At 38.5% G+C, this 23,454-nt stretch overlaps 1 long non-coding RNA gene across 1 annotated transcript in view; it reads left to right on the top strand.

The window, feature by feature from the left end:
• The window catches only part of LOC108580463, an 80,633-nt gene that overhangs the window by 38,091 nt on the left and 19,088 nt on the right, over window positions 1–23,454 (top strand). Inside the window, exon 2 of the long non-coding RNA XR_001891545.3 lies at window positions 2,238–2,348. This is a non-coding gene — a long non-coding RNA (uncharacterized LOC108580463). The remainder of the gene's footprint in view (window positions 1–2,237; window positions 2,349–23,454) is intronic.

The following is a 23,454-nucleotide window of genomic DNA, read 5'->3' as shown; positions in this document are numbered from 1 at the left end:
TTTACATCTATGCTGTGTGAAAAACCACCCCACAACTTAGTGACTTAAAACAGTAATGACGTTATTTTCTTGATTCTTTGGTTACTGGGTAGTTCTTGTGATGCTTTCAGATGTGTTCCCTTATGTTGCTGCAGTCAACTGATCGCTTGAGTGGGGCTGGAGAGTCTGGGATGGCCTCACTGACATATTTAGGGCCTTGGTATTGGTCTGGGCCTCTCTTTCCATGTAAGTTCACCCTGGGCTCCTGTCACACAGTGGAAGCACACCATCATAGCAAAAATGGAAGCGTGAGGCCTCTTAGGCTGAGGGTTAGATGTCAAAAAACATGACTTCTATTATATTTTGGTTAAAATAAAACACAAGGTCAGCTCAGATTTAAGACAAAGAGGAATATACTGCACCTCTTGATGGAGGGAGTAGCAAAATCACATTTCAAAAGGTCACATGTATGGACACAAAAGGAATTACTACATTAATATTCACAAATAATCTGCCATATGACTAATGCTGGAAAGCTTTTGGGCCAAGATCCATTAGCAGCCCTTGTTCCAGCCTTGTGGAAGGAGTTGGTGTGCAGTAGAAGAGAATGCAACTGACTTCTGGAGGGAATCAGGGACAAGTGCTAGAGAACTCTGAATCAGCTTTTAAAGCAGCTCTGTGCCTGCTCTTATTGCAGTTTGAATTACGCCAGCAAGTTATCCTGCCCCTTCTCCCATAATCTAGCTTAAGTTTGATTTCTGTCACATGCTCTCCAGGAGTAAGCTCAATATATGCTTATTATTTTTCCCTTTGTTTGACTTTCCTGGAGAATGGACGACAGGATTGGGAATAGAGATCTATGAGTTTTAAATTAATTATGTGGACTGGCACAGCAGCCCTGTCTTTCTCCGTCTCATCCTCAGCCAGCTCAAAACTGAATAGGCTGGCAACTTTCTTGCTATCATTATTCACTCTTATTCTGAGGGTAGAAATGACTATGAGCTCCCAGTATGCAGCATCTTGTGAAAGATCGGAACTTGAATGACAGCATCAGAAGAACATGAGAGTATGCACGTGCAAGTTCCTTCATTTCTTCTCAAGAATGATTTTAAAGTTTGCACCAGGAGAAGCTCCTGAAACATCTGTTAGCAGTTTGGTAGAATCTACAGTCTTGTTACCATCTTAGATTAATTTATTATGGCAATGAATACATCAGACTTGATCTCCAAGGGCTCTCTGTAAATCAATTCTAAACCCTCATTCTCTGGGTCATCTTTTTGGGATAAACGGGATCAAGAGAGGTTGTTAGTCTTTTGAGACTGTAGACTTTAAAATCTTGAAATTCAGTGCTTCAGAAATAAAAAGCAAACTCTAAAATCTTTAATAATCAAAAGAGGAGATGATAATCATTTTCTGCAGTTAGCCACTCAAGCTGTCACCCATGCCTTTTATCCTTAGATTTCTCTAGTTTTATGTAGAATGTCATTATGCAATTATCTTAGAAAACTTCTTCCCAAGAATTTGACTTTTCAGTATTCTGTCATTTAATTCTCTAATTGCATTACTTTCCCAAAGCATTTCTTTAGTCCAACTCACAATAAATATTTCTAAGGGTAGGTCCTACACGCACCCTTGGAATGTGCTCCTTTTGTTGGAAGAAAAGAGAGAATTTGGCCTGGATTAGGGTCACCAAAGATCCAGTGTAGTGGAGTTGGCCTTTGGGAAGCCCTTTTCTGGGGGCCCTTCTCTTAGGAAGACAGAGGAAAATGGTCATGTAGGATGTTTTATATTCCCGTTTATAAGCCTTTTCTTGTAAACACTTTTTTTCTATGCTACTTCCTGCTGGATTTGTAGAGACAAAAGGTGGTTGGGGAAGACATGTAGTGGCTGAGTTTAATCTCTGGAATCAGACAGACTCAAGTTTGAATTCTAATCTTGTCTTGTACTGTTCATACAACAATAAGCAAATTGCTTGGCTTCTCGGATCCAATTTCTTCATCTGTAAAGTAGGGATAATACCTCCTAGGCTTGTTGTAAGAATTAAATGACAAAATGTAAGTATCCAGCACTGTGCCTGGAACATAGTAAGTGTTCAATAAATGTTATCTGTTATTATTACAGTATTTGTGTAACTTAACTAACTGCAATTTAATTTATCTAAGAGGGTTGGAATACTGTTGTCCTAGTCAATGTGGGCTGCTATAACAAAGTACCATAGACTGGGCAGCTTAAAAACAACAGAACTTTATTTCTTACAGCTCTGGACACTGGAAGTTGAATCAGGATACCAGCATACTCAGGTCCTGGTGAGGGCCCTCTTCTGGGTTGTAGAATGAGGACTTCTTGGATCCTCACATAGTGGAGAGCAGGTAAGAGAGCTCTCTGGGGTCCTTTTTGTAAGCATGATCTGATTACCTTCTAAAGGCCCCTATCCCAATACCATCACATTGAAGGTTTGGATTTCAACATTTGAATTTTTGGGCATGTAAATGCTTCATGCATTACAGCAGTCATGGGGCAGAAGAATCACCTTGGATTTTAAGTATAATTCCTAAATCTTAAGGCAGCCTCTCCTTTCCCAGAGTGGGCTGCAGTGTGACTTTCAGAAGCAATGTATTTGTAGGGCCTTCACATGGAGAAACGGAAGACAATTGCCCTAATGTTGAGATTTAATCCTGGAGAAAAGTATGTCTAAATATCTTAAAGAGTAAATGGCAGTTGAGAAAGGCCCAGCCATTTTTTACTTTAAATCAAAACAGGGGGCGGATCACGAGGTCAGGAGATCGAGACCATCCTGGCTAACACGGTGAAACCCCGTCTCTACTAAAAAGTACAAAAAAACTAGCCGGGCGTGGTGGCGGGTGCCTGTAGTCCCAGCTACTGGGGAGGCTGAAGCAGGAGAATGGCGTAAACCCGGGAGGCTGAGCTTGCAGTGAGCCGAGATCCGACCACTGCACTCCAGCCTGGGCGACAGAGCAAGACTCCGTCTCAAAAAAAAAAACAAACCGGGATATTTATGGGTTCCTGATTAGGTATCTGGAGTCACCTGAATTGGTCTTCATGCTGGCTAAACATCTATATTCTTAAGATGACTATTTAACAGCAAATAAAACTTCTCTATCTTCTGAAGTAAGTGTCTAAAAGGTTTTTATGGGAAGTATAACAGTGCTTCTGGAGTTTGCAGCTAACTTTGAGAATGTCTCTGGAAAGGAAATACCATGTTCTGTGGAGCCCAGTTGGACCCAACATTATCACATGCCCAAGAGCTGGGTTGGCATATTATCCCAGTTTTCCTGGAATAGTTCTAACCAACATCATTGTCCCAACATCATTATTAATAGTACTTCATTTTACTCAGAAGCGTCCTGGTTTAGGTGACAAATTATATGGTCACCCTGTCTAAAACCTCATGTTCTATCTTTATTTTAAAAATTTAAAATATTTAGGGATGGGCATGGTGGCTCACACCTGTAATCCCAGCACTTTGGGAGGGTGGGCAGATCACTTGAGGCCAGAAGTTTGAGATCACCCTGGCCAACATAGTGAAACCAGATTTCTACTAAAAATACAAAACATTAGCTGGGTGTGGGGGTGCTCACGTGTAATCCTAGCTAGTCAGGAGGCTGAAGTAAGAGAATCTCTTGAACCTGGGAGGCAGAGGTTGCAGTGAGCTGAGATTGCGTCACTGCACTCCAGCCTGGGCAACAGAGCGAGACTTTGTCTCAAAAAAAATAAAGTATTTATTTGTAATAGACCAAATTATTATTATCACAATAACATTCTCAGCTCTTAGTGATAGAAAAATGTTCCTCTGTTTCAATGAAGTGGAGTTTGTCCTTTTATGAGACACTGCAGACAATGAGAAATACGTAAGTCATTGGGTTTCCCTTTTTGCTGTGGCTGCCAGGAAGCTCAAGGCTAATTTGGAGCTCAATTACAGGATCATCCATAGCTTCAGATTTCTAAAGCAAATTATTCCCTTACCTGCCATTGTTACTTGGTTTGTGTTTCAATTTTTATTGTGAGATCATTTTCCTAGGGATGATTTCAAATTATTTTTAAAAATAAGTAGAATATAAAAATGGAAAAGGTTGTGAATATTTTAGTTTTAGCATCTAAAGCCAATGAACTGACCAAACACAAGGTATTTCTTGTGGATATCTAGAGATCCCTCTTCTTCATGGTCACACTTGATAATGATGTGATGGTTAATTCTGGTGCTGTGGTAGGCTACATCATTTGGCCCTAATGCCTTATGCCTTCCTCTATTCCTGACTTTTGCCAGATAACTTTGTAGTGCCCACCACTGGGTGTGGGACAATTGTCTTGGCTCAGTTATTCTTGGACTGGTTGATTGTTTCTCTGGGCATTGACAAAACTGAATAGTAAAAGCTACAACCTTGGAAATCTTGACTGTGTTTAGCTATGAGGAAGGGATTTCTCCTCTTTCAGAGACCCACAACAGCCTGTCTGGAATGTCTACCACAGCAAAGGATCTTAGCAGCAGTGGGCAAGTACTGGACTGCATAGGTCTGGTTTCCAACAAGGACTTCTTGTGGCAACAAGAAGCCATGAAAAATAGTGGCTCAAATAGATTACAGTGGTCGACATTTAGATAAAGACTCTATGAAGATCATCTTAGTGTATAAAGAAGAGCTGGTACCATTCCTACTGAAACTATTTCAAAAAATTCAGAAAAAGGGAATCCTCCCTATTCATTCTATGAGGACAGCATCATCCTGATAGCAAAACCTGGCAGAGACATGGCAAAAAAGAAAACTACAGGGCAATATCCTTGATGAACATAGATGCAAAAATCCTAACAAAATACTAGCAAAATGAATCTAGCAGCACATCAAAAAACTAATCCACCATGATCAAGTAAGCTATATGCCTGGTGTTCAAGGTTGGTTCAATGTATGCAAATTGATAAATGTGATTCACCACAGAACTTAAGGACCACATGATCATCTCAATAGATGCAGAAAAGGCTTTTGATAAAATTCAACACCCCTTCATGTTAAAACCTGCAACAAGCTAGGCACTGAAGGAACATACCTCAAAGTAATTAAGAGCCATATGTCAAAAATCCACAGCTGACATCATATTGAATGGGCAAAAGCTAGAGAACCTCTTGAGAACCAGAACAAGACAAAGATGCCCTCTCTTACCACTCTTATTTAACATACTACTGGCAGTCCTAGCCAGAGCAATCAGACAAGAGAAAGAAATGAAAGGTATCCAAATAGGAAGAGAAGTCAAGCTATCTGCTTGCAGATGATATGATTCTATACATAGGAAACCCTGTAGTCTCTGCCCAAAAGCTCCTAGATCTGATAAACAACTTTAGCAAAGTTTCAGGAACAAAATCAGTGTACAAAAATCAGTAGCATTTCTATATACCAACAACATCCATGTTGAAAGACAAATCAAGAACGTAATCCCATTCACAATAGCCACAAATTGAATAAAATACCTAGGAATGCAGCTAACCAAGGAGATGAAAGACTTCTACAATGAGAATTACAAAATGATGCTGCTCAAAAAAATCAGAGATGACAAAAACAAATAGTAAAACATTTCATGCTCAGGGATAGAATAATCAATATTAGTTAAAATGGCCATACTGCCCAAAGCAATTTATAGATTAAATGTTATTCCTATCAAACTACAAACGACATTCTTCACAGAATTAGAAAAAAAAGATTATAAAATTCATATGAAACCAGAAAAAGAGCTCGAATAGCCAAGGTAATCCTAAGCAAAAAGAACAAAGCTGGAGGCATTACATTACTAGACTTCAAACTATACTGCAGGGCTACAGTAACCACAACAGCATGGCACTTATACAAAAACAGGCACATAGACTAATGGATTAGAATAGAGAGCCCAGAAATAATGCTGCACACTTACAACCATCTGACTTTCAACAAAATTGACAAAAATAAGCAATGGGGAGAGGACTCCTTATTCAATAAATGGTGCTGGGATAACTAGTTAACTATGTATGCAGAAAATAGAAACTGGACCACTTCCTTACATTACATACAAAAATCAAGTCAAGATGAATTGAAGACTTAAATGTAAAACCTAAAACTATAAAAACCCTGGAAGATAACTTAGAAAATACCATTCTGAGCATATAGGGCTATGCAAAGATTTCATGACGAAGACTTTAAAAGCAATTGCAATACAAAACAAAAATTGGCAAATGGGAGTTAATTAAACTATGGAGTGTCTACACAGCAAAATAAACTATCAACAGAGTAAACAGACAACTTACAGAATGGGAGAAAATGTTTGCAGGCTATGCATCCGACAAAGGTCTAGTATCCAGAATTTATAAGAAACCTAAACAAATTTACAAGCAAAAACAACCCCATTAAAAAGTGGACAGAGGACATGAACAGATACTTTTCAAAAGAAGACATATATATGACTAACAAGCATATAAAAAAATGTTCAATATCGCCAATTATTATATAAATGCAAATTGAAACCACAATGAGTTACCATCTCACACCAGTCAGAATGGCTGTTTGTTTATTTTTTTCTTTCACCTTTTTGTTTTTTAACTTTTACTTTAGATTCAGGGGTACACGTGCAGGGATGTTATATAGGTAAACTCATGTCATGGGGATTTGTTGTACAGGTTATTTCATCACCCAGGTACTATACCTAATACCCAGTAGTTATTTTTTCTGCACCTCTCCCTCCTCCCACCCTTCATCCTCAAGTAGGCCCCAGTGTCTGTTGTTCCCTTCTTTGTGTTAATGAGTTCTCATCATTTAGCTTCCATTTGTAAGTGAGAACATGCGGTATTTGGTTTTCTGTTCTTGTGTTAATTTCCTAAGGATAATGGCCTCCAGCTCGATCCATGTTCCTGCAAAAGACATGATCTTGTTTTTTTATGGCTGCATAGTATTCTGTGGTGTGTATGTACCACATTTTCTTTATCCAATGTGTCATGGATGAGCATACAGGTTAATTCTATGCCTTTGCTATTGTGAATAGTGCTGCAATGAACATTCATGTGCATGTGTCTTTATAGCAGAGCAATTTATATTCCTCTGTAAAATTACAGCATCCATAATTTTTGGACTTTAATAATAGCTATCATTTTAATAGCCATTCTATCATTAAAAAGTCAAAAAATGACAGATGCTGGCAAGGTTGTGAAGAAAAGGGACTTCTTATACACTACTGGTGGGAGTGTAAATTCATTCAGCCATTGTGGAAAGCAGTTAGGTGATTTCTCAAAGAACTTAGAACTACCATTGACCAAACAATCCCATTACTGGGTGTATACCCAGAGGAGTATAAATCATCCTGCCATAAAGACATGTCACTACAGCACTGTTCACAATAACAAAGACGTGGAATCAATCTAAATACCATCAACAATAGACTGGATAAAGAAAATGTTTTGTAGTATGTATACACCATGGAATACTATATAGCCATAAAAAGAATGAGATCATGTCCTTTGCAGCGACATGGATGGATCTGGAGGCCATTATCCTTAGCAAACTAACACAGGAACAGAAAACCAAATACTGCATGTTCTCACTTAGGAGTGGAAGCTAAACTCTGAGTATGCATGGACACCAAGAGGGGTACAATAGACACCAGGGCCTACATCAGGGTGGACGGTGGAAGGAGGGTGAGGACTGAAAAACTACCTATCAGGTACTATGCTTATTACCTGAGTGATGAAATAATCTTTACACCAAACCCCCACGAGATGCAATTTACCTGTATAACAAACCTGCACATGTACCCCTGAGCCTAAAACAAAGGTTAAAAACAAACAATTTGAGAACTACAAAAAAAAAAAAGGAAGATCATCTTTGGGTTGTGTGAACGCCAAGGGGGTGCATCTTAATGGAAGAAGACATGCACATCTTATCTCCTATTAATAAGACAGGGGATCAAATTATTAATTGTAAAAATGAGAGCCACGTGATACCTGCCTGCTTGTGGAGCAGTTCAGTCGTCACTTTCAATGTGTAGGAGATGGAGAAGGATATGGAGGGAATGTGCCTCTCTGTTTATGATATGGACTGGAGACTAGATGGGGTCCATAAGGAGATGTTTTAGGAAAGGGGTGACCTCTGACTTCCTATTTAGGGTCCTAAGTTGAGAATGAATGTAATCCAGACCCAAGTGACATTTATGAAGGTGCCCAGCCTGCTGTGCTGAGTTGCACAATGAGTTGCAGTGGCTGGAGCTGCCTAATGAGGCATGAGATGGACTGTAATGCAAAGCGGGAGACAGTAACAAATTAGTCACGCAGATGGCTTTGAAAGGTGAGCTGCAGCCATACAAACTCACAGCCTGAATTTCTGGCCAGAAGTGTTGTGTTGCAAAGCAGTTGCCTTCCATGCATTCTTTAAAAAAGAAAAAAGAAACAGTTATCCCCTAGAGGGCATTTCAGATTCCTCCTTCTTGTTTCACTTGCCAGAAAATAGAGATACAGAGGAAAAATTCCCTGGGAGGAAAATATAATTTGAGGGGTGATCGTTGTTTATTTGCTTCATTTAAAATTCAGCAAAACCAAGACTAATCCAGCTCTTCCCTGTCCTCCAGCAAATTTGCTTTCCTCCTATTGCTGCATCAATTTCCCCTTGTTTTCCTTCTGAAGTAGAGAAAGCAGTAACTTCGCTTTCGTTTTTTTGCTGTCTTACACTTTGCGCCGACATCAATCACGCGCTCGACGGAACATTTATTTTACCAGTTTTCTCTGAGCTGAGCATCTTCTTTTTCTTTTCTTTTTTTAGTTTAATGGCATCTCAAAGCCATTTTGAATTTATCTACTCCGACATAAACTGAACGCTGGAAAAGCTGCTCTTTGGTAATCTGTTAAGAACAGCAGATATCTATGCCCCGTATCTAGTTTCTTAAAGAAACATTTCTCTATAATTCGAATGTCTGATGTCAATTCCAGGCCCCTTGGAGAGCATCCCTAGCTATAATAATCATTAATGGAGAAAAATTGGCATGCAAATACAATACTGAAGCATCATGAAACCAAATGTATCTCTAAGGTTGCACTAACTGATCAACAACAACCATAACAACAAACAGCTTTTGTGCAATATCAGTTTCCTTGAGCAAGGAAGGAGGCTGTGTGTAGTAGTTAATTTCCCTCTTGCTCTACTATTTACTAAACGAGTGACCTTGGACAAATTCCTTAGCCTTTCTTGTGCCTAAAGTATAATGGAGGAGCCACTAACGATGGTTCACATTTATTGGGCTCTTTACTGAGTGTTGGGCTGTGTTTCAAGCTCTTTGTCTTTAACTTACTAATTCTCCTAACAACACCTGAATTATGTGTAATTGGATCCATCCCCATTTTACCAAAGGAAAAACTAAGGGACAAAAACCGCTAACTTATCTAGTGACACAGTGCTGGAAAGCAGTAGCACCAGGGTCTCAGGTCAGGAGGTTGACTCTGGGGCTATGCTCTTTACCTCCACACTGGACTGCTTTGATGATCATAATAATATATACCTTATTGGATTGTTGGGAGGAGTTAAAGAGACTGGTTCACTAAACCACACAGCACTATGTCCAGCATTTGGCACAAGCTCATTAAATGTTCACCAGTGTTGTTAAGGCTAAATCACTCAAACTCCTAAAGAATGACCGATTGCCCAAATTTAAACTTGAACTTTTGATCTTGAGGTTAGCTCAAATGCCTCTGGTTATATTGCTATCCTTTAGAAAAATAATTTTGGAACAAAATCAGAATTACCTAATGTAATCCCAACATCATGCAACTGGTATGAACAAGAGTAGGATGACTATCAAGGTTAGTTCGTGAGCAATGGTCAGTTTCTGGACCACTTTGTGACTTTCAGGAAGTGGACTTCTACTTCTCTTCCCAATATTTGAACTCATGCCCACCCCTCCTTTGCCCTGTTTGTCTTGATAGTCCTTTCTACTCTATTCATGGTGTCTACTTCACATTGGTGGAGTGCTGGAAATCATACTTTATTTCATTTTGTCCTCTGGTGTTCTTTTTGCAAGGAAGCACTGCAGCCCCAGCAGAGAAGTAATTTAATTCGTTTTTATTAACAAAGTCAAGTCATATGCAAACGAATTTGTTCAAGAGCTGTTTAATTAGAAAAGGGTTTTTTTTCCTTCCATTAGGTGATTCCCTGATGGAGGAATATCTAAAAAATGTACCACACTTCTATTAAATGTCCCAAATGTTAGATTTAGGAGTGTCTCCATTTTGGAATGAAAATTGCAATTTGGGTTTGGCATAATTCCACACAAGTGAGACTTTCTGAATGAGATAGAAGATTAGAGCTGAAGGGACTTTTGAGGTCAGTTGTTCTAACTTCCTTAATATGGCAGGCATGAAAACTGAGGCACATGTGTTCTGAGAAGATTCCTCACCAATGTTGGTCTCTGGCCTTGTTAGTCTTAAGGAAGCAACCTAAAGGTTTATTAATATGATGCAGTTTGCCATCTTCATTTTTTCTCTCTCTCTTCCTCTGTTTCTCTCTCTCTCTCTTCGTGTGTGTGTGTGTGTGTGTGTGTTTGCAGGTATTTCAGGCTATTGGTACTTGATGAACAGGATGAATTTATTATTAACATGTCTTAAAAGTGTTGTTATTACAGAAACTCTATGTAGGCAACAACGATTGCCTTATGTGCCTAGCACTCCTGGGCTCTCTTTCTCCTGACTGCTGGTCCTCTCATCCCCCAGCCACCCATAATTCTCCCATTTTATCTGCATAATTCCCACAGGAGTTGTCATTTTCTTAGCTGGTTGCATCCTTCCATGCATAGCTTATTGATCTCGTGGTGGACACATGACCCAAGTTAGTCCTGTAAATTATTTCCTTGGGACTTTTGGTGTTAAGACTAGAAAGAACAACAAAGTAGGGTCTCTTGAAGTTAGAACTATATGTAAAACATTTGGATGCCATTGGTTTCATGTATTCCATCAGGTGCAGAAAGTTGATCTGAAGGAAACAGAAACTGAGACATACAGAGGGAAGCAAAAAGTGGAGATGGTCATGAGGATGTAGGATTCTAACTCTGGAATGTCTTAGGTCCTAGCTGCATTCCTGTTCTTCTGTCATGTAGCTCACTGCCTGTGGATTCCTTGAGGCAGCCAATCCTATCCTTTTGGCTTGATTTAATTTAACAACACTGAGAACAAAATATTACTAAAACTCCCAGAGAAGCAAGGGTGAGTGTCATTTTATCCAGTGTGCACCAGCTAGGCCAGATGCTGTAATAGAAGTATTGAGGGGACAGGGAAAAAAACTCCCAGAAGAAATAGCCTTTGAATGATGTAGAACAGGCATTTAGCCAGCTCAGCACAGAAGATATCTTAATGCTTACCCAAGAAAGAGGATTAGAGCCCCACTCCACCCCACTAGTACAGGATAGAGGGCATTCAAAGGCATCTCCAGAGGAATGTGATGTCTCTGGATGTGCAGGCACAGTTCCTTACAGCAAATCCTTATTTCTCATAAAATTCCAAAGAAAATCCTTTGTGTGTTGCTCAGGAGTGTTGTCCATAGTGGATGGGTCCCACATGGTTGCTGTCATTCTCTGAATTTCCACATTAGGCCAACCGCATAAGCATACATTTATACCAAAATATTGTGCCTGAACAAGGCTAGTGGATGTTTGGAAAAGTGCTTCTATGTAAAGACTGATTTTAAGCTTAATTCCCAAACCCAGCTTGCTCATTTCTAGATCTTCAATACCTACATAATCAGTATAGGTCACAAGTCTCAGAAAGATTCTGAGAACCATAGAATTTAAGACTTTTTTCTTCCTAAAGCAACTTCAGTCCAACTCTTCTACTGAATTTCCCTCTATACCAAAGCTGACAGAGTGGAGATTTATTCATTCATCCAGTTTCTGCCCCTTCCTGGGGATATGCAGGAATCTGGGAGACTTAGTGCTTTTGGTTGAGGGTGGATCTGCTAATCTGGATTCATCGGACTCACTCTTGATTTCCTTATTGTCCCAGCTTGCCTAACTCCCTGAGGCCCCATAACTTGTAATTTCTAGTCCAGGTCAAGGGTTCAGGAAGTCTTGTAAAGCTGAGATTCTAGGATGTTAGAACCAACCTCCTTAGACCACAGGACCTTTCCCCCTCTGAAGTCTTACCAGTTCCACCAGGAAGCAGCCGGAGGGGGATTCTGCTGCTCCTGGGATCCTTGTTCTTGTCCCACTTTCCAGTCTAGGGAAAGCATTTTTCTCTCTCCCTTTCTTTTGGTCTCCTTCCTCCCCTCTCTGTCCATGCCCTCACTTTTCTTCGACGGATTTAGGCTTTTACAAAAGAGATGAATAACTGACTTTACGTATATTACACTTTTTCCCCAGGAAAGAAATTTTCCAGAAATACTGGAAGAGGACTTGATGACTGACTTGAAATGTAAAGTGAACCGGGATAGGAAAATATGAGAAGAGCAAACAATAACTCATATCTTAAATAGTCTATCCAATGATATGTGTTTATCAAATAATTAAAGGTACAAGAGACAGAGCACTTCAGCCCTAAATGAAAAACTATTGAGTGTTAAGGTTTTTTTCTGGCATGCTGTTAAGTTACTTGTGGATCAGTTTGATGTTTACAAGGTTGGCTTTTAAGCTTTCTTAAGGTATGTCCTGAGGGGTCTTTTGGGTTAATGTAGCCCCACTACTAAGGTGTGATAAAGAGTGTCTAGTCTATAACATAATAGTTACAGACTCAATGATTTCTCTCTAAATTTGAGAATAAGAGAAGCGTCAACTCTTACCACATCTATTCAGTATTTTACTGGAGCTCTTGACCAGCACAGTAAGTCAAGAAAAGAAATAAAGTCACATCTATTGGAAAGGAAGAAGTGAAACTGCTTTAATCCCCACAGTTGTCTGTGTAGCAAATGTGAAGGTATTTACAAACAATAAAACAAAAATACTAGAACTAATAAGTGAGTTTAGCAAGGTCACAGAAAGTAATAGAGAGAAAAAATCAATTATATTTCTTTATTCTAACAATGAAAAACTGGACATTGAAATTTTAAAAATAGCAGCATTTGTAATATCCAAACCGTAAAATATCTGGGAAAAATTTAATAAAATATGCATAAGAGCTGTTTGCTAATAACTACAAAGTGTTACTGACTGAAATTAAAGAATACCTAAACAAATATGGAGATTCATCATGTTCCTATGCCAGAAGTCTCAACATTGTTAAGGTGTCATCTCTACTAAATTAGTGTATAGACTCAACACAATTATAATAAAAATGTCAGCAGGATTTTTATCTGTGTAGAAATTAACAAAATGATTCAAAAACTAAATAGCAACTCAGAGAACTTAGAATAGATAAAATAATTTTGGAAAAGAACAAAGCTATAGGATACACACTACCAGATTTTAAGACTTACCAAAAGTTACAGTAATTAAGTCAATGTCAAATTGACAAACAGATATATAGCACAATGGACCAGAAGAGAAGCAGATGATTAACCCCCATACATAGACAGCTGATGAGTTTGTGACAAAGGTGCTGAAGTATATTCAAAAGGGGAAGAGCAGGTTTTCAACAAATAATTGAAATAGTTGAAAAAATTGAATATGCATATGGAAAAATCAGTATCAACCTTTCTCTCACACTATACACAACATTTAACACAAAGTGTATTATAAACCTAACAGTTAAAAGCTGTTAGGTTTATGATTAAAAGCTAAAAATCATAAAACTTCAAGAAGAAAATCTGTGGCTTTGGGTCAGGTAAAGATTTCTTAGATATTATATAAAAAGTAAAAACTATAAAATAATTGCTAAATTTTATTTCAACAAAACTAAAAACTGATGGTTTTTGAGGGAATGGTTTAAAATATGCCGTGCTCCCTCCAGGAGTCAAAATGGCAGTGAGGGAAACCTGGAGCAGTCCCAGAGCCTGAGCCACTGACAGGAGAGGAGCGGGCAATGGCAGTAGCAGTAGGAGGATGGCTGTGGATGCAGGTGCTGGTGTGGACAGTGGTGCTTCTGGTGGCAACAGTGGGGGCAGTAGCCATGGGGGTGATAGTAGTGGTCCTAATAGTGGTAGCAGCAGCAGCAGTGAGAGGAGCCTCCAGGAAATGGATGAAAAAACACTGGACCCAAGGTTGAAGGTTTGTAAAGACCTCCGTGATTACACTCTGAAGAAACCACAGATGGAATGCCTGATTGACTGAAGAAAATGGGTGTGAGTGCATCTAACTATCCTCATTCATGTTCCCTGAGAATAGGAGGAAATTCACAGTTCCACGAGACTTTATAGAAACATCATCCTATTCTCAGCAAGGCTATGGTTGTGAATCAAAATTGTATAGCCTTGCCCAAGACCATGAGAAACCATGACAGGAGAAAAAGAAAGAAAAGAATTTCTGGCCTTGCCACCCTCAAAAAAAAAATTTATTAAATGCCGAAAATCTAATTGATCTGCTGATCAGGAAGAACTGATCAGCCAAGAACTGTTGCAAGAATTGTTTTCTGTTTGGGATATTATAGATGTCAATGCATTAGTAGAGGAATATGGGAGAACTTCAGCCTTAAAGGAGTTTTCTCTATAAGCCAATTTGGCTAGACTAGAAGCCCAGACATTGAAGAATGATATGGCTGATCTTTATGAGCAGCTATATGTACTGATATAGACTTGATATTTCATGAAACTTGTTTTACTGTTCATTGTGCCATTTTGGTAGCAAGATTTCCATTTTGAAAACACTGCTTTCTTCCTCACCTAAGTGTGGGGCAAAAATAATAATGGATGTCAGTTTGTACTAATATGCCCATGTTTTCTGCTTTATTACCAGAAGAGATTAGGGGCCCATTTTTAACCTCGTTAAAGAAGAAAAAGTGCTAGGCAAGAAATTGCCTTTCCCAGACAAACGCTAAGGGAATTCATCACCACTAGACCTGTCCTACAAGAAATGCTCAAAGGAGTTCTAAACATGGAAATGAGAGGACAATATTAATCATCATAAGAGGACACATAAGTTCAAAGCTCATGGATCCTATAAAGCAATTACACAATCGAAACTTCAAGGCAACTAGCTAACAACACTATAACAGGAACGAAACCTCACATATCCATATTAACCTTGAATGTAAATGGCCTAAATGCTCCACTTAAAAGATACAGAATGGCAAATGGGATTAAACAGTCTCTTACTGCCTACAAGAGACCCATCTACTGACTAAAGACAGCTATAGAGTCAAAGTAAAGGAGTAGAAAAAAGACATATCACACAAATGGAAAACAAAAATGAGCAGGAATAGCCATCTTCATATCAGATAAGACAAACTTTAACGATGGTTAAAAAAAAAAAAGCACAGAAGGGCATTATATGATGATTAAAGGTTCAATACAACAAGAAAATTGGATTGTTGTAAATGTATATATACCCAACACTGGAGCACCCAGATTCATAAAACAAGTACTACTACACCTATGAAAACAGATGATAGCAATACAGTACTAGTGGGGCACTTCAACTCTTCGCTAACATCACTAGACAGATAACTGAGGCAGAAAATCAACAAAGAAACTCTGGAGTTAAACTGGGCAGTCTAAATGGACCAATAGATATGTATAGAACATTTCATCCAACCACTACAGAATTCTACAACTAAGAATGCTTGACCATAAAGCAAGTCTCAATAAATTCAAAAAAATTGAAATGATATGAAGTATCTTCTTGGACAACAGTGGAATAAAATTATAAATTAATACCAGGAAGAAATCTCAAAACTGCACAAGTACATGGAAACTAAACAATTTGCTCCTGAAAGGCCTTTAGTTAAATGACAAAATTAAGGGAAAAAAAACCCAACCATTTGATACAAACAAAAATAGCAATACAACATACCAAAGTTTCTGGAATTTAGCAAAAGTAGTGCTTAGAGGAAAGTTTATAGCATTAAATGTCCACATCATAAAGATTGAAATATCTCAAGTTAACTACCTAATGTTGTTCCTCAAGAAACTAGAAAAATAAGAACAAACCAAATTCAAAAGTAGCAGAAGAAAAGGGATAAAAATCAGAGAATAATGAGATTGAGACAAAAAAATACAAAGGATCAATGAAACAAAAAGTTTGTTCTTTGAAAGGATAAACAAAACTGACAGACCACAAGCTAGTTTAACCAAGAAAAAAAGAGAAAAGATTCCAAATAAGTACAACCATAAATGATAAACATGACATTACAACTGATACTACAGAAATGCAAAAGATCATTAGAGACTATGAACATCTCTAACCACACAAATTAGAAAACCTAGAGGAAATGGATAAATTCCTGCAAACATACAACTGCCCAAGATTGAACCAGGAAAAAACAGAAATCCTGAACAAGCCAATAATGATTAATGAAGTCAAATCAGTAATAAAACATCATCAACAGTAACAGCAAAAGCCCAGGACTAGATGGATTCACAGATGAATTTTATCAGACATACAAAGAAGAGTTGATGCCAATGTTACTGAAACCATTCCAGAAAATCAAGAAGGATGGATTCCTTCCTAACTCATTCTATGAAACCAGTATCAGCTTAGTACCAAAATCAGGGAAGGACATAACAACAACAACAACAACAATGACAACAACAAACTATGGCCAATATCCTTGATAAACATACCTGCAAAAATTCTCAACAGAATACTAGCAAACTGAATGCAACAGCACATCAAAAAGATCATAATCAAGTGGGTTTTACTCCAGGCTTGCAAGGATGGTTCAACATATGCAAATTAATAAACATGATTCACTGCATAAACAGAACTAGAAACAAAAATCATATGATCATCCCAATAAATTCAGAAGACATTCAGTAAAATCCAACATCTCTTTATAATAAAAAAAATCCTTGGCCAGGCGTGGTGGCTCACACCTGTAATCCCAGCACTTTGGGAGGCCGAGGCAAGTGGATCATGAGGTCAGGAGATTGAGACCATCCTAGCTAACATGGTGAAACCCTGTCTCTACTAAGAATACAAAAATTAGCCGGGTGTGGTAGTGTACACCTGTAATCCCAGCTACTCAGGAAGCTGAGGCAGGAGAATGGTGTGAACTCAGGAGGCGGAGCTTGCAGTGAGCCGAGGTCGCGCCACTATACTCCAGACTGGGTGACAGTGCAAGACTCTGTCTCAAAAAAAAAAAAAAAAAAAAAAAAAATCCTCAACAAACTAGGCATTAAAGGAACATACTTGAGAGTAATAAACCCACAGCCAGCATCATACTGATGGGGAAAAGTTGAAAGCATTCTCCTTAATAACTCCAACAAGATAAGGATGTCCTCTTTGACCCTTCTATTCAACATGGTACTGAAAATCTTAGCCAGAGCAATCAGTCAAAAGAAAGAAATATTAAAAAGTCAGGAAACAACAGGTGCTGGAGAGGATGTGGAGAAATAGGAACACTTTTACACTGTTGGTGGGATTGTAAACTAGTTCAACCATTATGGAAAACAGTATGGTGATGCCTCAAGGATCTAGAACTAGAAGTACCATATGACCCAGCCATCCCATTACTGGGTATATACCCAAAGGATTATAAATCATGCTGCTATAAAGACACATGCGCACGTATGTTTATTGCAGCACTATTCACAATAGCAAAGACTTGGAATCAACCCAAATGTCCATCAGTGACAGACTAGATTAAACAAATGTGGCACATATACACCATGGAATACTATGCAGCCACAAAATAGGATGAGTTTGTGTCCTTTGTAGGGACATGGATGCAGCTGGAAACCATCATTCTCAGCAAACTATCGCAAGAACAGAAAACCAAACACCGCATATTCTCACTCATAGGTGGGAACTGAACATTGAGATCACTTGGACTCGGGAAGGGGAACATCACACACTGGGGCCTATCAGGGGGGGGGGGGGGGGGAGGATTGCATTGGGAGTTATACCTGATGTAAATGACAAGTTGATGGGTGCTGACGAGTTGATGGGTGCAGCACACCAACATGGCACAAGTATATGTAACAAACCTGCACATTATGCACATGTACCCTAGAACTTAAAGTATAATAATAAAAAATATATATATTTTAAAAAAGAAAGAAATAAAAGGCATCCAAATTGGAAAAGAGGAAGTCAAATGATCTCTGTTTGCTGATGATATAATTGCATACCTAGACAACCCTAAAGACTTCCAAAAGATTCCCAAATTTGATAAGTAACTTGAGTAAACTTGCAGGATATAAAATCAACATACAAAAGTCAATAGCATTTCTATACATCAATAACATTCAAAATGAGAAATTAAGAATTCAATTTCATTTACGACAGCCATAAAAAAACGTAAAAACCTATGAATACATTTAACCAAGTAGGTAAAAGATCTCTACAAAGAAAACTACAAAACACTGGTGAAATAAATGGTAGATGGCATCTAAAAATGGAAAAAATCCCATACTCATGGATTGGAAGAATTAATATTGTTAAAATGACCATAATGTCCAAAGCAATCTACAGATTCACTGTAATACCTATCAAATTACCAGCATTGTTTTTCACGGAATTAGAAAAAATAATCCAATGGGTCATATGGAACCAAAAAAGAATCTGAATAGAGAAAGAAATCCTAAGCAAAAAGAACAAAGCTGGAAGCATCACATTCCCTGACTTCAAATTATACTACAAGCTTATAGTAACTAAAATATGGTATTGGTACAAAAATTGACACATATATCAATGGAACAGAATAGATAACCTAGAAATAAAGCTATGTACCTACAACCAACCGATCTTTTACCCCGCATTTCTTTATGTGTTTGTTGGCTGCTTGTGTGTCATCTTTTGAGAAATACCTGATCCTTTGCCCAGGTTTTAATGGGGTTGTTTGGTTTTTGCTTGAAAATTTAAGTTTCTTACAGATTTTGGATATTAAACCCTTATCAGATGCATAGTTTGCAAATATTTTGTTTACAAAATAAAATATGGAGAAAGGGTAAAATAAAAATAGGAAAAAGGACACCCTATTCAATAACTGGTGCTGGGAAAATTGACTAGCCAAACGCAAAAAAAATGAAACTGGACTCCTATCTCTTACTATATATGAAAATGAAGATGGATAAAAGACTTACATGTATGACTTGAAACTATAAAAATCAGAGAAATAAGCCTAGGAAAATCTCTTCTGGACATTGGCCTAGGCAAAGAATTTATGATGAAGACCCCAAAAGCAAATAAAACAAAACAAAAATATACAAATAGGACTTAATTAAATTTCAAAGCTTCTGCACAGCAGAAGAAACAACAGAACAGACAGAATGGGAGAAAATATTTGCAAACTATGCATCTGACAAGGGTCTAATATCCAGAACCTATAAGAAACTTAAATTTTCAAGCAAAATGCAAACAACACCATTAAACACTGGGCAAAGGATATGAACAGATATTTCTCAAAAGACACACAAACAGCCGACAAACACATAAAGAAATACCCAACATCACTAATCATTAGAAAAAATGCAAATTATAGCCACAACGCGATATATTACACCAGTCAGAATGGTTATTGTCGAAAAAGAACAGATGTTGGTGAGGATGAGGAGAAAAGAGAACACTGACACACTATTGGTGGAAATGTAAATTAGTTTAGCCTCTATGGAAAACAGTATGGCGATTTCTCAGTGAACTAAAAATAGAACTACCATTCACCCAACAATCCTACCAGGTGTCTACCCAAAGGAAAAGAAATCATTGTATCAAAAAGACACCTGCACTTGTATGTTCACCCCAACACTACCCACAATAGTACAGTCATATAACCAACTTAAGTGTCCATCAAGAGTTGACTGGATAAAGAAAAGGTGGAGGCCAGGTGCGGTGGTTCACACCTATAATCCCAACACTTTGGAAGGCTGAGGCGAGTGGATCACTTGAGGTCAGGAGTTCGAGACCAGTTTGGCCAACATGGTGACTGCGAAGCTTCAAAGGACAGGCTGACTCTCTTGTTAGGGGCTAATGCAGCTGGTGACTTGAAGTTAAGGCCATTGTTCATTTACCATTTCAAAAATCCTAGGGCCCTTGAACATTATGCTGAATCTTCCCTGCCTGTGCTCTGTAAATGGAACAACAAAGTCTAGATGACAGCACATCTGTTTATAGCATGGTTTACTGAATATTTTAAGTCCTACTCAGAAAAAAAGATTCCTCCCAAAATATTACTTCTTATTGACAATGTGCCTGGTCACCCAAGAGCTCTGATGAAGATGTACAAGGAGATGAATGTTGTTTTCATGCCTGTTAACACAACATCCATTCTGCAGTCTGTGGATCAAGGAGTAATTTTGACTTTCAAGTCTTATTGAAAAAACACATTTTGTAAGGCTATAACTGCCACAGATAGTCCTTTGATGGATCTGGGCAAAGAAAATTGAAAACCTTCTGAAAAGGATTCTCTATCCTAGATGTCGTTAAAAACGTTCATGATTTATGGGAGGAGGTCAAAAGGTCAATGTTAATAGAAGTTTGGAAGAATTTGATTCCAGCCCTAATGGATGACTCCAAGGGGTTTAAGACTTCAGTAGAGAAAGTAACTGTAGATGTGGTAGAAATAGAGGGAGATATAGAAATAGAAGTGAAGCCTGAAATTGTGACTGAATTGCTACAATCTCATGACAAAACTTGAACAGATGAGGTGCTGCTTTTTAAGAAAGAGCAAAGGAAGCAGTTTCTTGAAAGGGAGTCTACTTCTGGTGAAGATGCTGTGGATATTGAAATGACAGCAAAAGACATAGAATATAACATAAACTTACTTGGTAAAGCAGTGGCAGGATTTAAGAGGATTAACTTTAATTTCAAAAGAAGTTCTGTGGGTCAAATGTTATCAAACAGGATCACTTGCTACAGAGAAATCTTTCATGAAAGGAAGAGTCAATCAGTGTTTCAGATTTTATTTTTGTCTTAGTTTAAGGATTTTCCACAGCTATAGCAACCTTGGCAATGACCACCCCAATCAGTCTGCAGTCATCAACACTGAGGCAAGATGCTCCACTGGAAAAAGATTATGACTAAATGAAGGCTCAGATAATCTTTAGACTTTTTTTAACATTTAAATTATTTTTGAAATTAATGTATATACATCTTGTTTTAGATATAATGCTATTGAACATTTACTAGACTACAGTATAGTACAAATGTTACTTTTATATGAACTGGGGAACCAAAAAGCTTGTGTGATTTGCTTTATTGCAATCTTCACTTTCTTGTAGTGGTCTGGAACAGAACTTACAGTATCATTGAGGTATGCCTATATCTACTCAGACTCTCTTGCAGCTAGAGATTGCCATGTGACACAGATCTGACCAATGAGACATAAGCTAAAATATGCTAAAGATTTCTGGTCAAGTTTTACCTCTCCTAATGTAGATGCCACTTATTCTTTCTTTATGTCCCCCTTTTTTTGTGAATAAAAGAACATGAACCTAAGCCTATAGGTAGAGCAAGCATCTTACATCCACAATGGAGCAAGAACAAGGAAAAATCCCCACATGGAAGCACCCAGAGGGTTCCTAGAGCACTGAGAACATTGCAGTTTCTGTCTCACCCTACACAGCTTATCTCTAGACTCCTTATTTATTGAAAAATAGAGACCTTTGTTTGGTTAAGCCACATAGTTGTGTTTCTGTGGCAAGGAACCAAATGCTGTAGGTTAAAGCAGTTTAGGAGAGAGAAATGGTATCCTGGGGTACCATTGTGTGCCTGGTCACCTAACCCATCCCGGGGTAGGCTGGCCACTGTGGAGATGAGAAGAAGCAAAGAAGTTACAGAGTTATTTAGGAGACAAAATTCACACCTTCACAGGAGACCTCTGCTTTGTTCCTTCCCTTATAGAAACTTCTCGAAGGCTAGTTTAGGGCCTGCTTCACTCTCCCCACCTTAATTGATTTTTCGCAAGGCTTTATTTCCCAAACTTCTACATATGCTACACTTCATTTTCTTTTTCGATTCCCAATCCCTAATTCCCTCTTTTTCTAAATATCTCCAACAGAGATATTTACATGTTTCCACTGGGGACAGATTTCTAAATACCTCTAGAGCAGATAAATATATGGGGTCAAAAAGACTGGTTTGCATCATTTTTTTAATGTTACTCACATAGTAGGTGAATAATTTTGGAGAAACATCTTAACCACCAATATATTAGCTTCTCATCTGTAAATTGGGATTTAGAATATTTACCTTATATGATTTGAATGAGATAATAACATTTTTCCTGATGCCAAGGCCACACCCCAGATTGGTAAGGTCAGAGTCTTTGAAGGTGGGATCCAGGCATCAGTATTTTAAAAGCTCCCAGGTAATTCAGTAGTGCAACTGGAATTAAGACCCACTGGTCCATAGAGGGTTCGGTTCATGACATACCTTGTGTTAAGTGCTTTATACATATAAGTATTACTCATTTGGACTAGCAGTTCACATGGCCTGAATCCAAAATCCTCCTAAAATATTCATAAGTGAAACCACATGTGCTCAGATTTCCTTTGCCTGCACAGACACTACCAGATTGCCACTTTTCTTTTGAATTTAACTGTCACATGAAATGTTTCCTTGGTTTTTCCCTTCTTCCCTTGGTGTGGAGATCTGTTAGGACAGTTTTCAAGGAGAAATCATTTTCCTGCCATTTCTCATGCATTGGTTGCAATGCAAACCTCAAAGCAAAAAAGAGAGAGTGGTTTGATCCAGTGAATTGATGGAGATTTAGAAGATGGCTGCTGGAGTCCTTGGGAGTCATCTTGGCATCCCTCTAACCTTCTCTGCCTCTCCCAGAGCCTCTGGAGAACTTCCACCGTTGTTCCCACCATTACATGAGCCTCCTAGGGACTTCTCTCATTTAAAGCCAAAACCCAAGAGGCACTGCATACAGCAGCAAACCAACAGTGGCATCTGCTAACCACAGACTTGCCCTTTGGGGCTTCCACTTGACCTCTGGCTTGGCCATCATGTTCCTAGAGCAAATGTTTTCTTAGCTGCAGGCTCAGGGACTGACCTTTCCCATATCACAGGACATCTTCATCAAAGTGATGAGACTGGGGACTTGAATGTTTAAATTGGTGGAAATGAGAATGCGGGGGTGGAGGAGATGCTTTCTTATTTTCTTATGATGACAGGTCCTCTGGTTTGTTTTATTTGCTTTGTTAAGAGAAACACTTCTAAGTTACCTTATGGTGCTTGGCCTTTTTACATGACCTTCCCAGATCATTCTTGGCAGTAGTCCTCTTGCATGAAGAAGCACTCGTGTGTGGATGGTCACAAATGTGGTCTGAGGACCATTAGCGTCAGAATTACTGGCATGGGCAGGAAGCTTGTTAAAAATGCAGATTCTTAGGATAGACCCCAGGCGTACAGATGCAAAACTTCTGTGTGTAGGTCAGAGGAGGCCCAGGAGTTTCAATTTTTAATCATCACCCTGAGTGATTCTGAAGTGCAATACAGCTTTGG

The sequence above is a fragment of the Papio anubis genome, chromosome 11, assembly GCF_008728515.1.
Source record: "Papio anubis isolate 15944 chromosome 11, Panubis1.0, whole genome shotgun sequence".
Taxonomy (NCBI): domain Eukaryota; kingdom Metazoa; phylum Chordata; class Mammalia; order Primates; family Cercopithecidae; genus Papio; species Papio anubis.
Note: the sequence above shows the minus strand (reverse complement) of the source record. Positions and strands in the feature narration are given on the sequence as shown.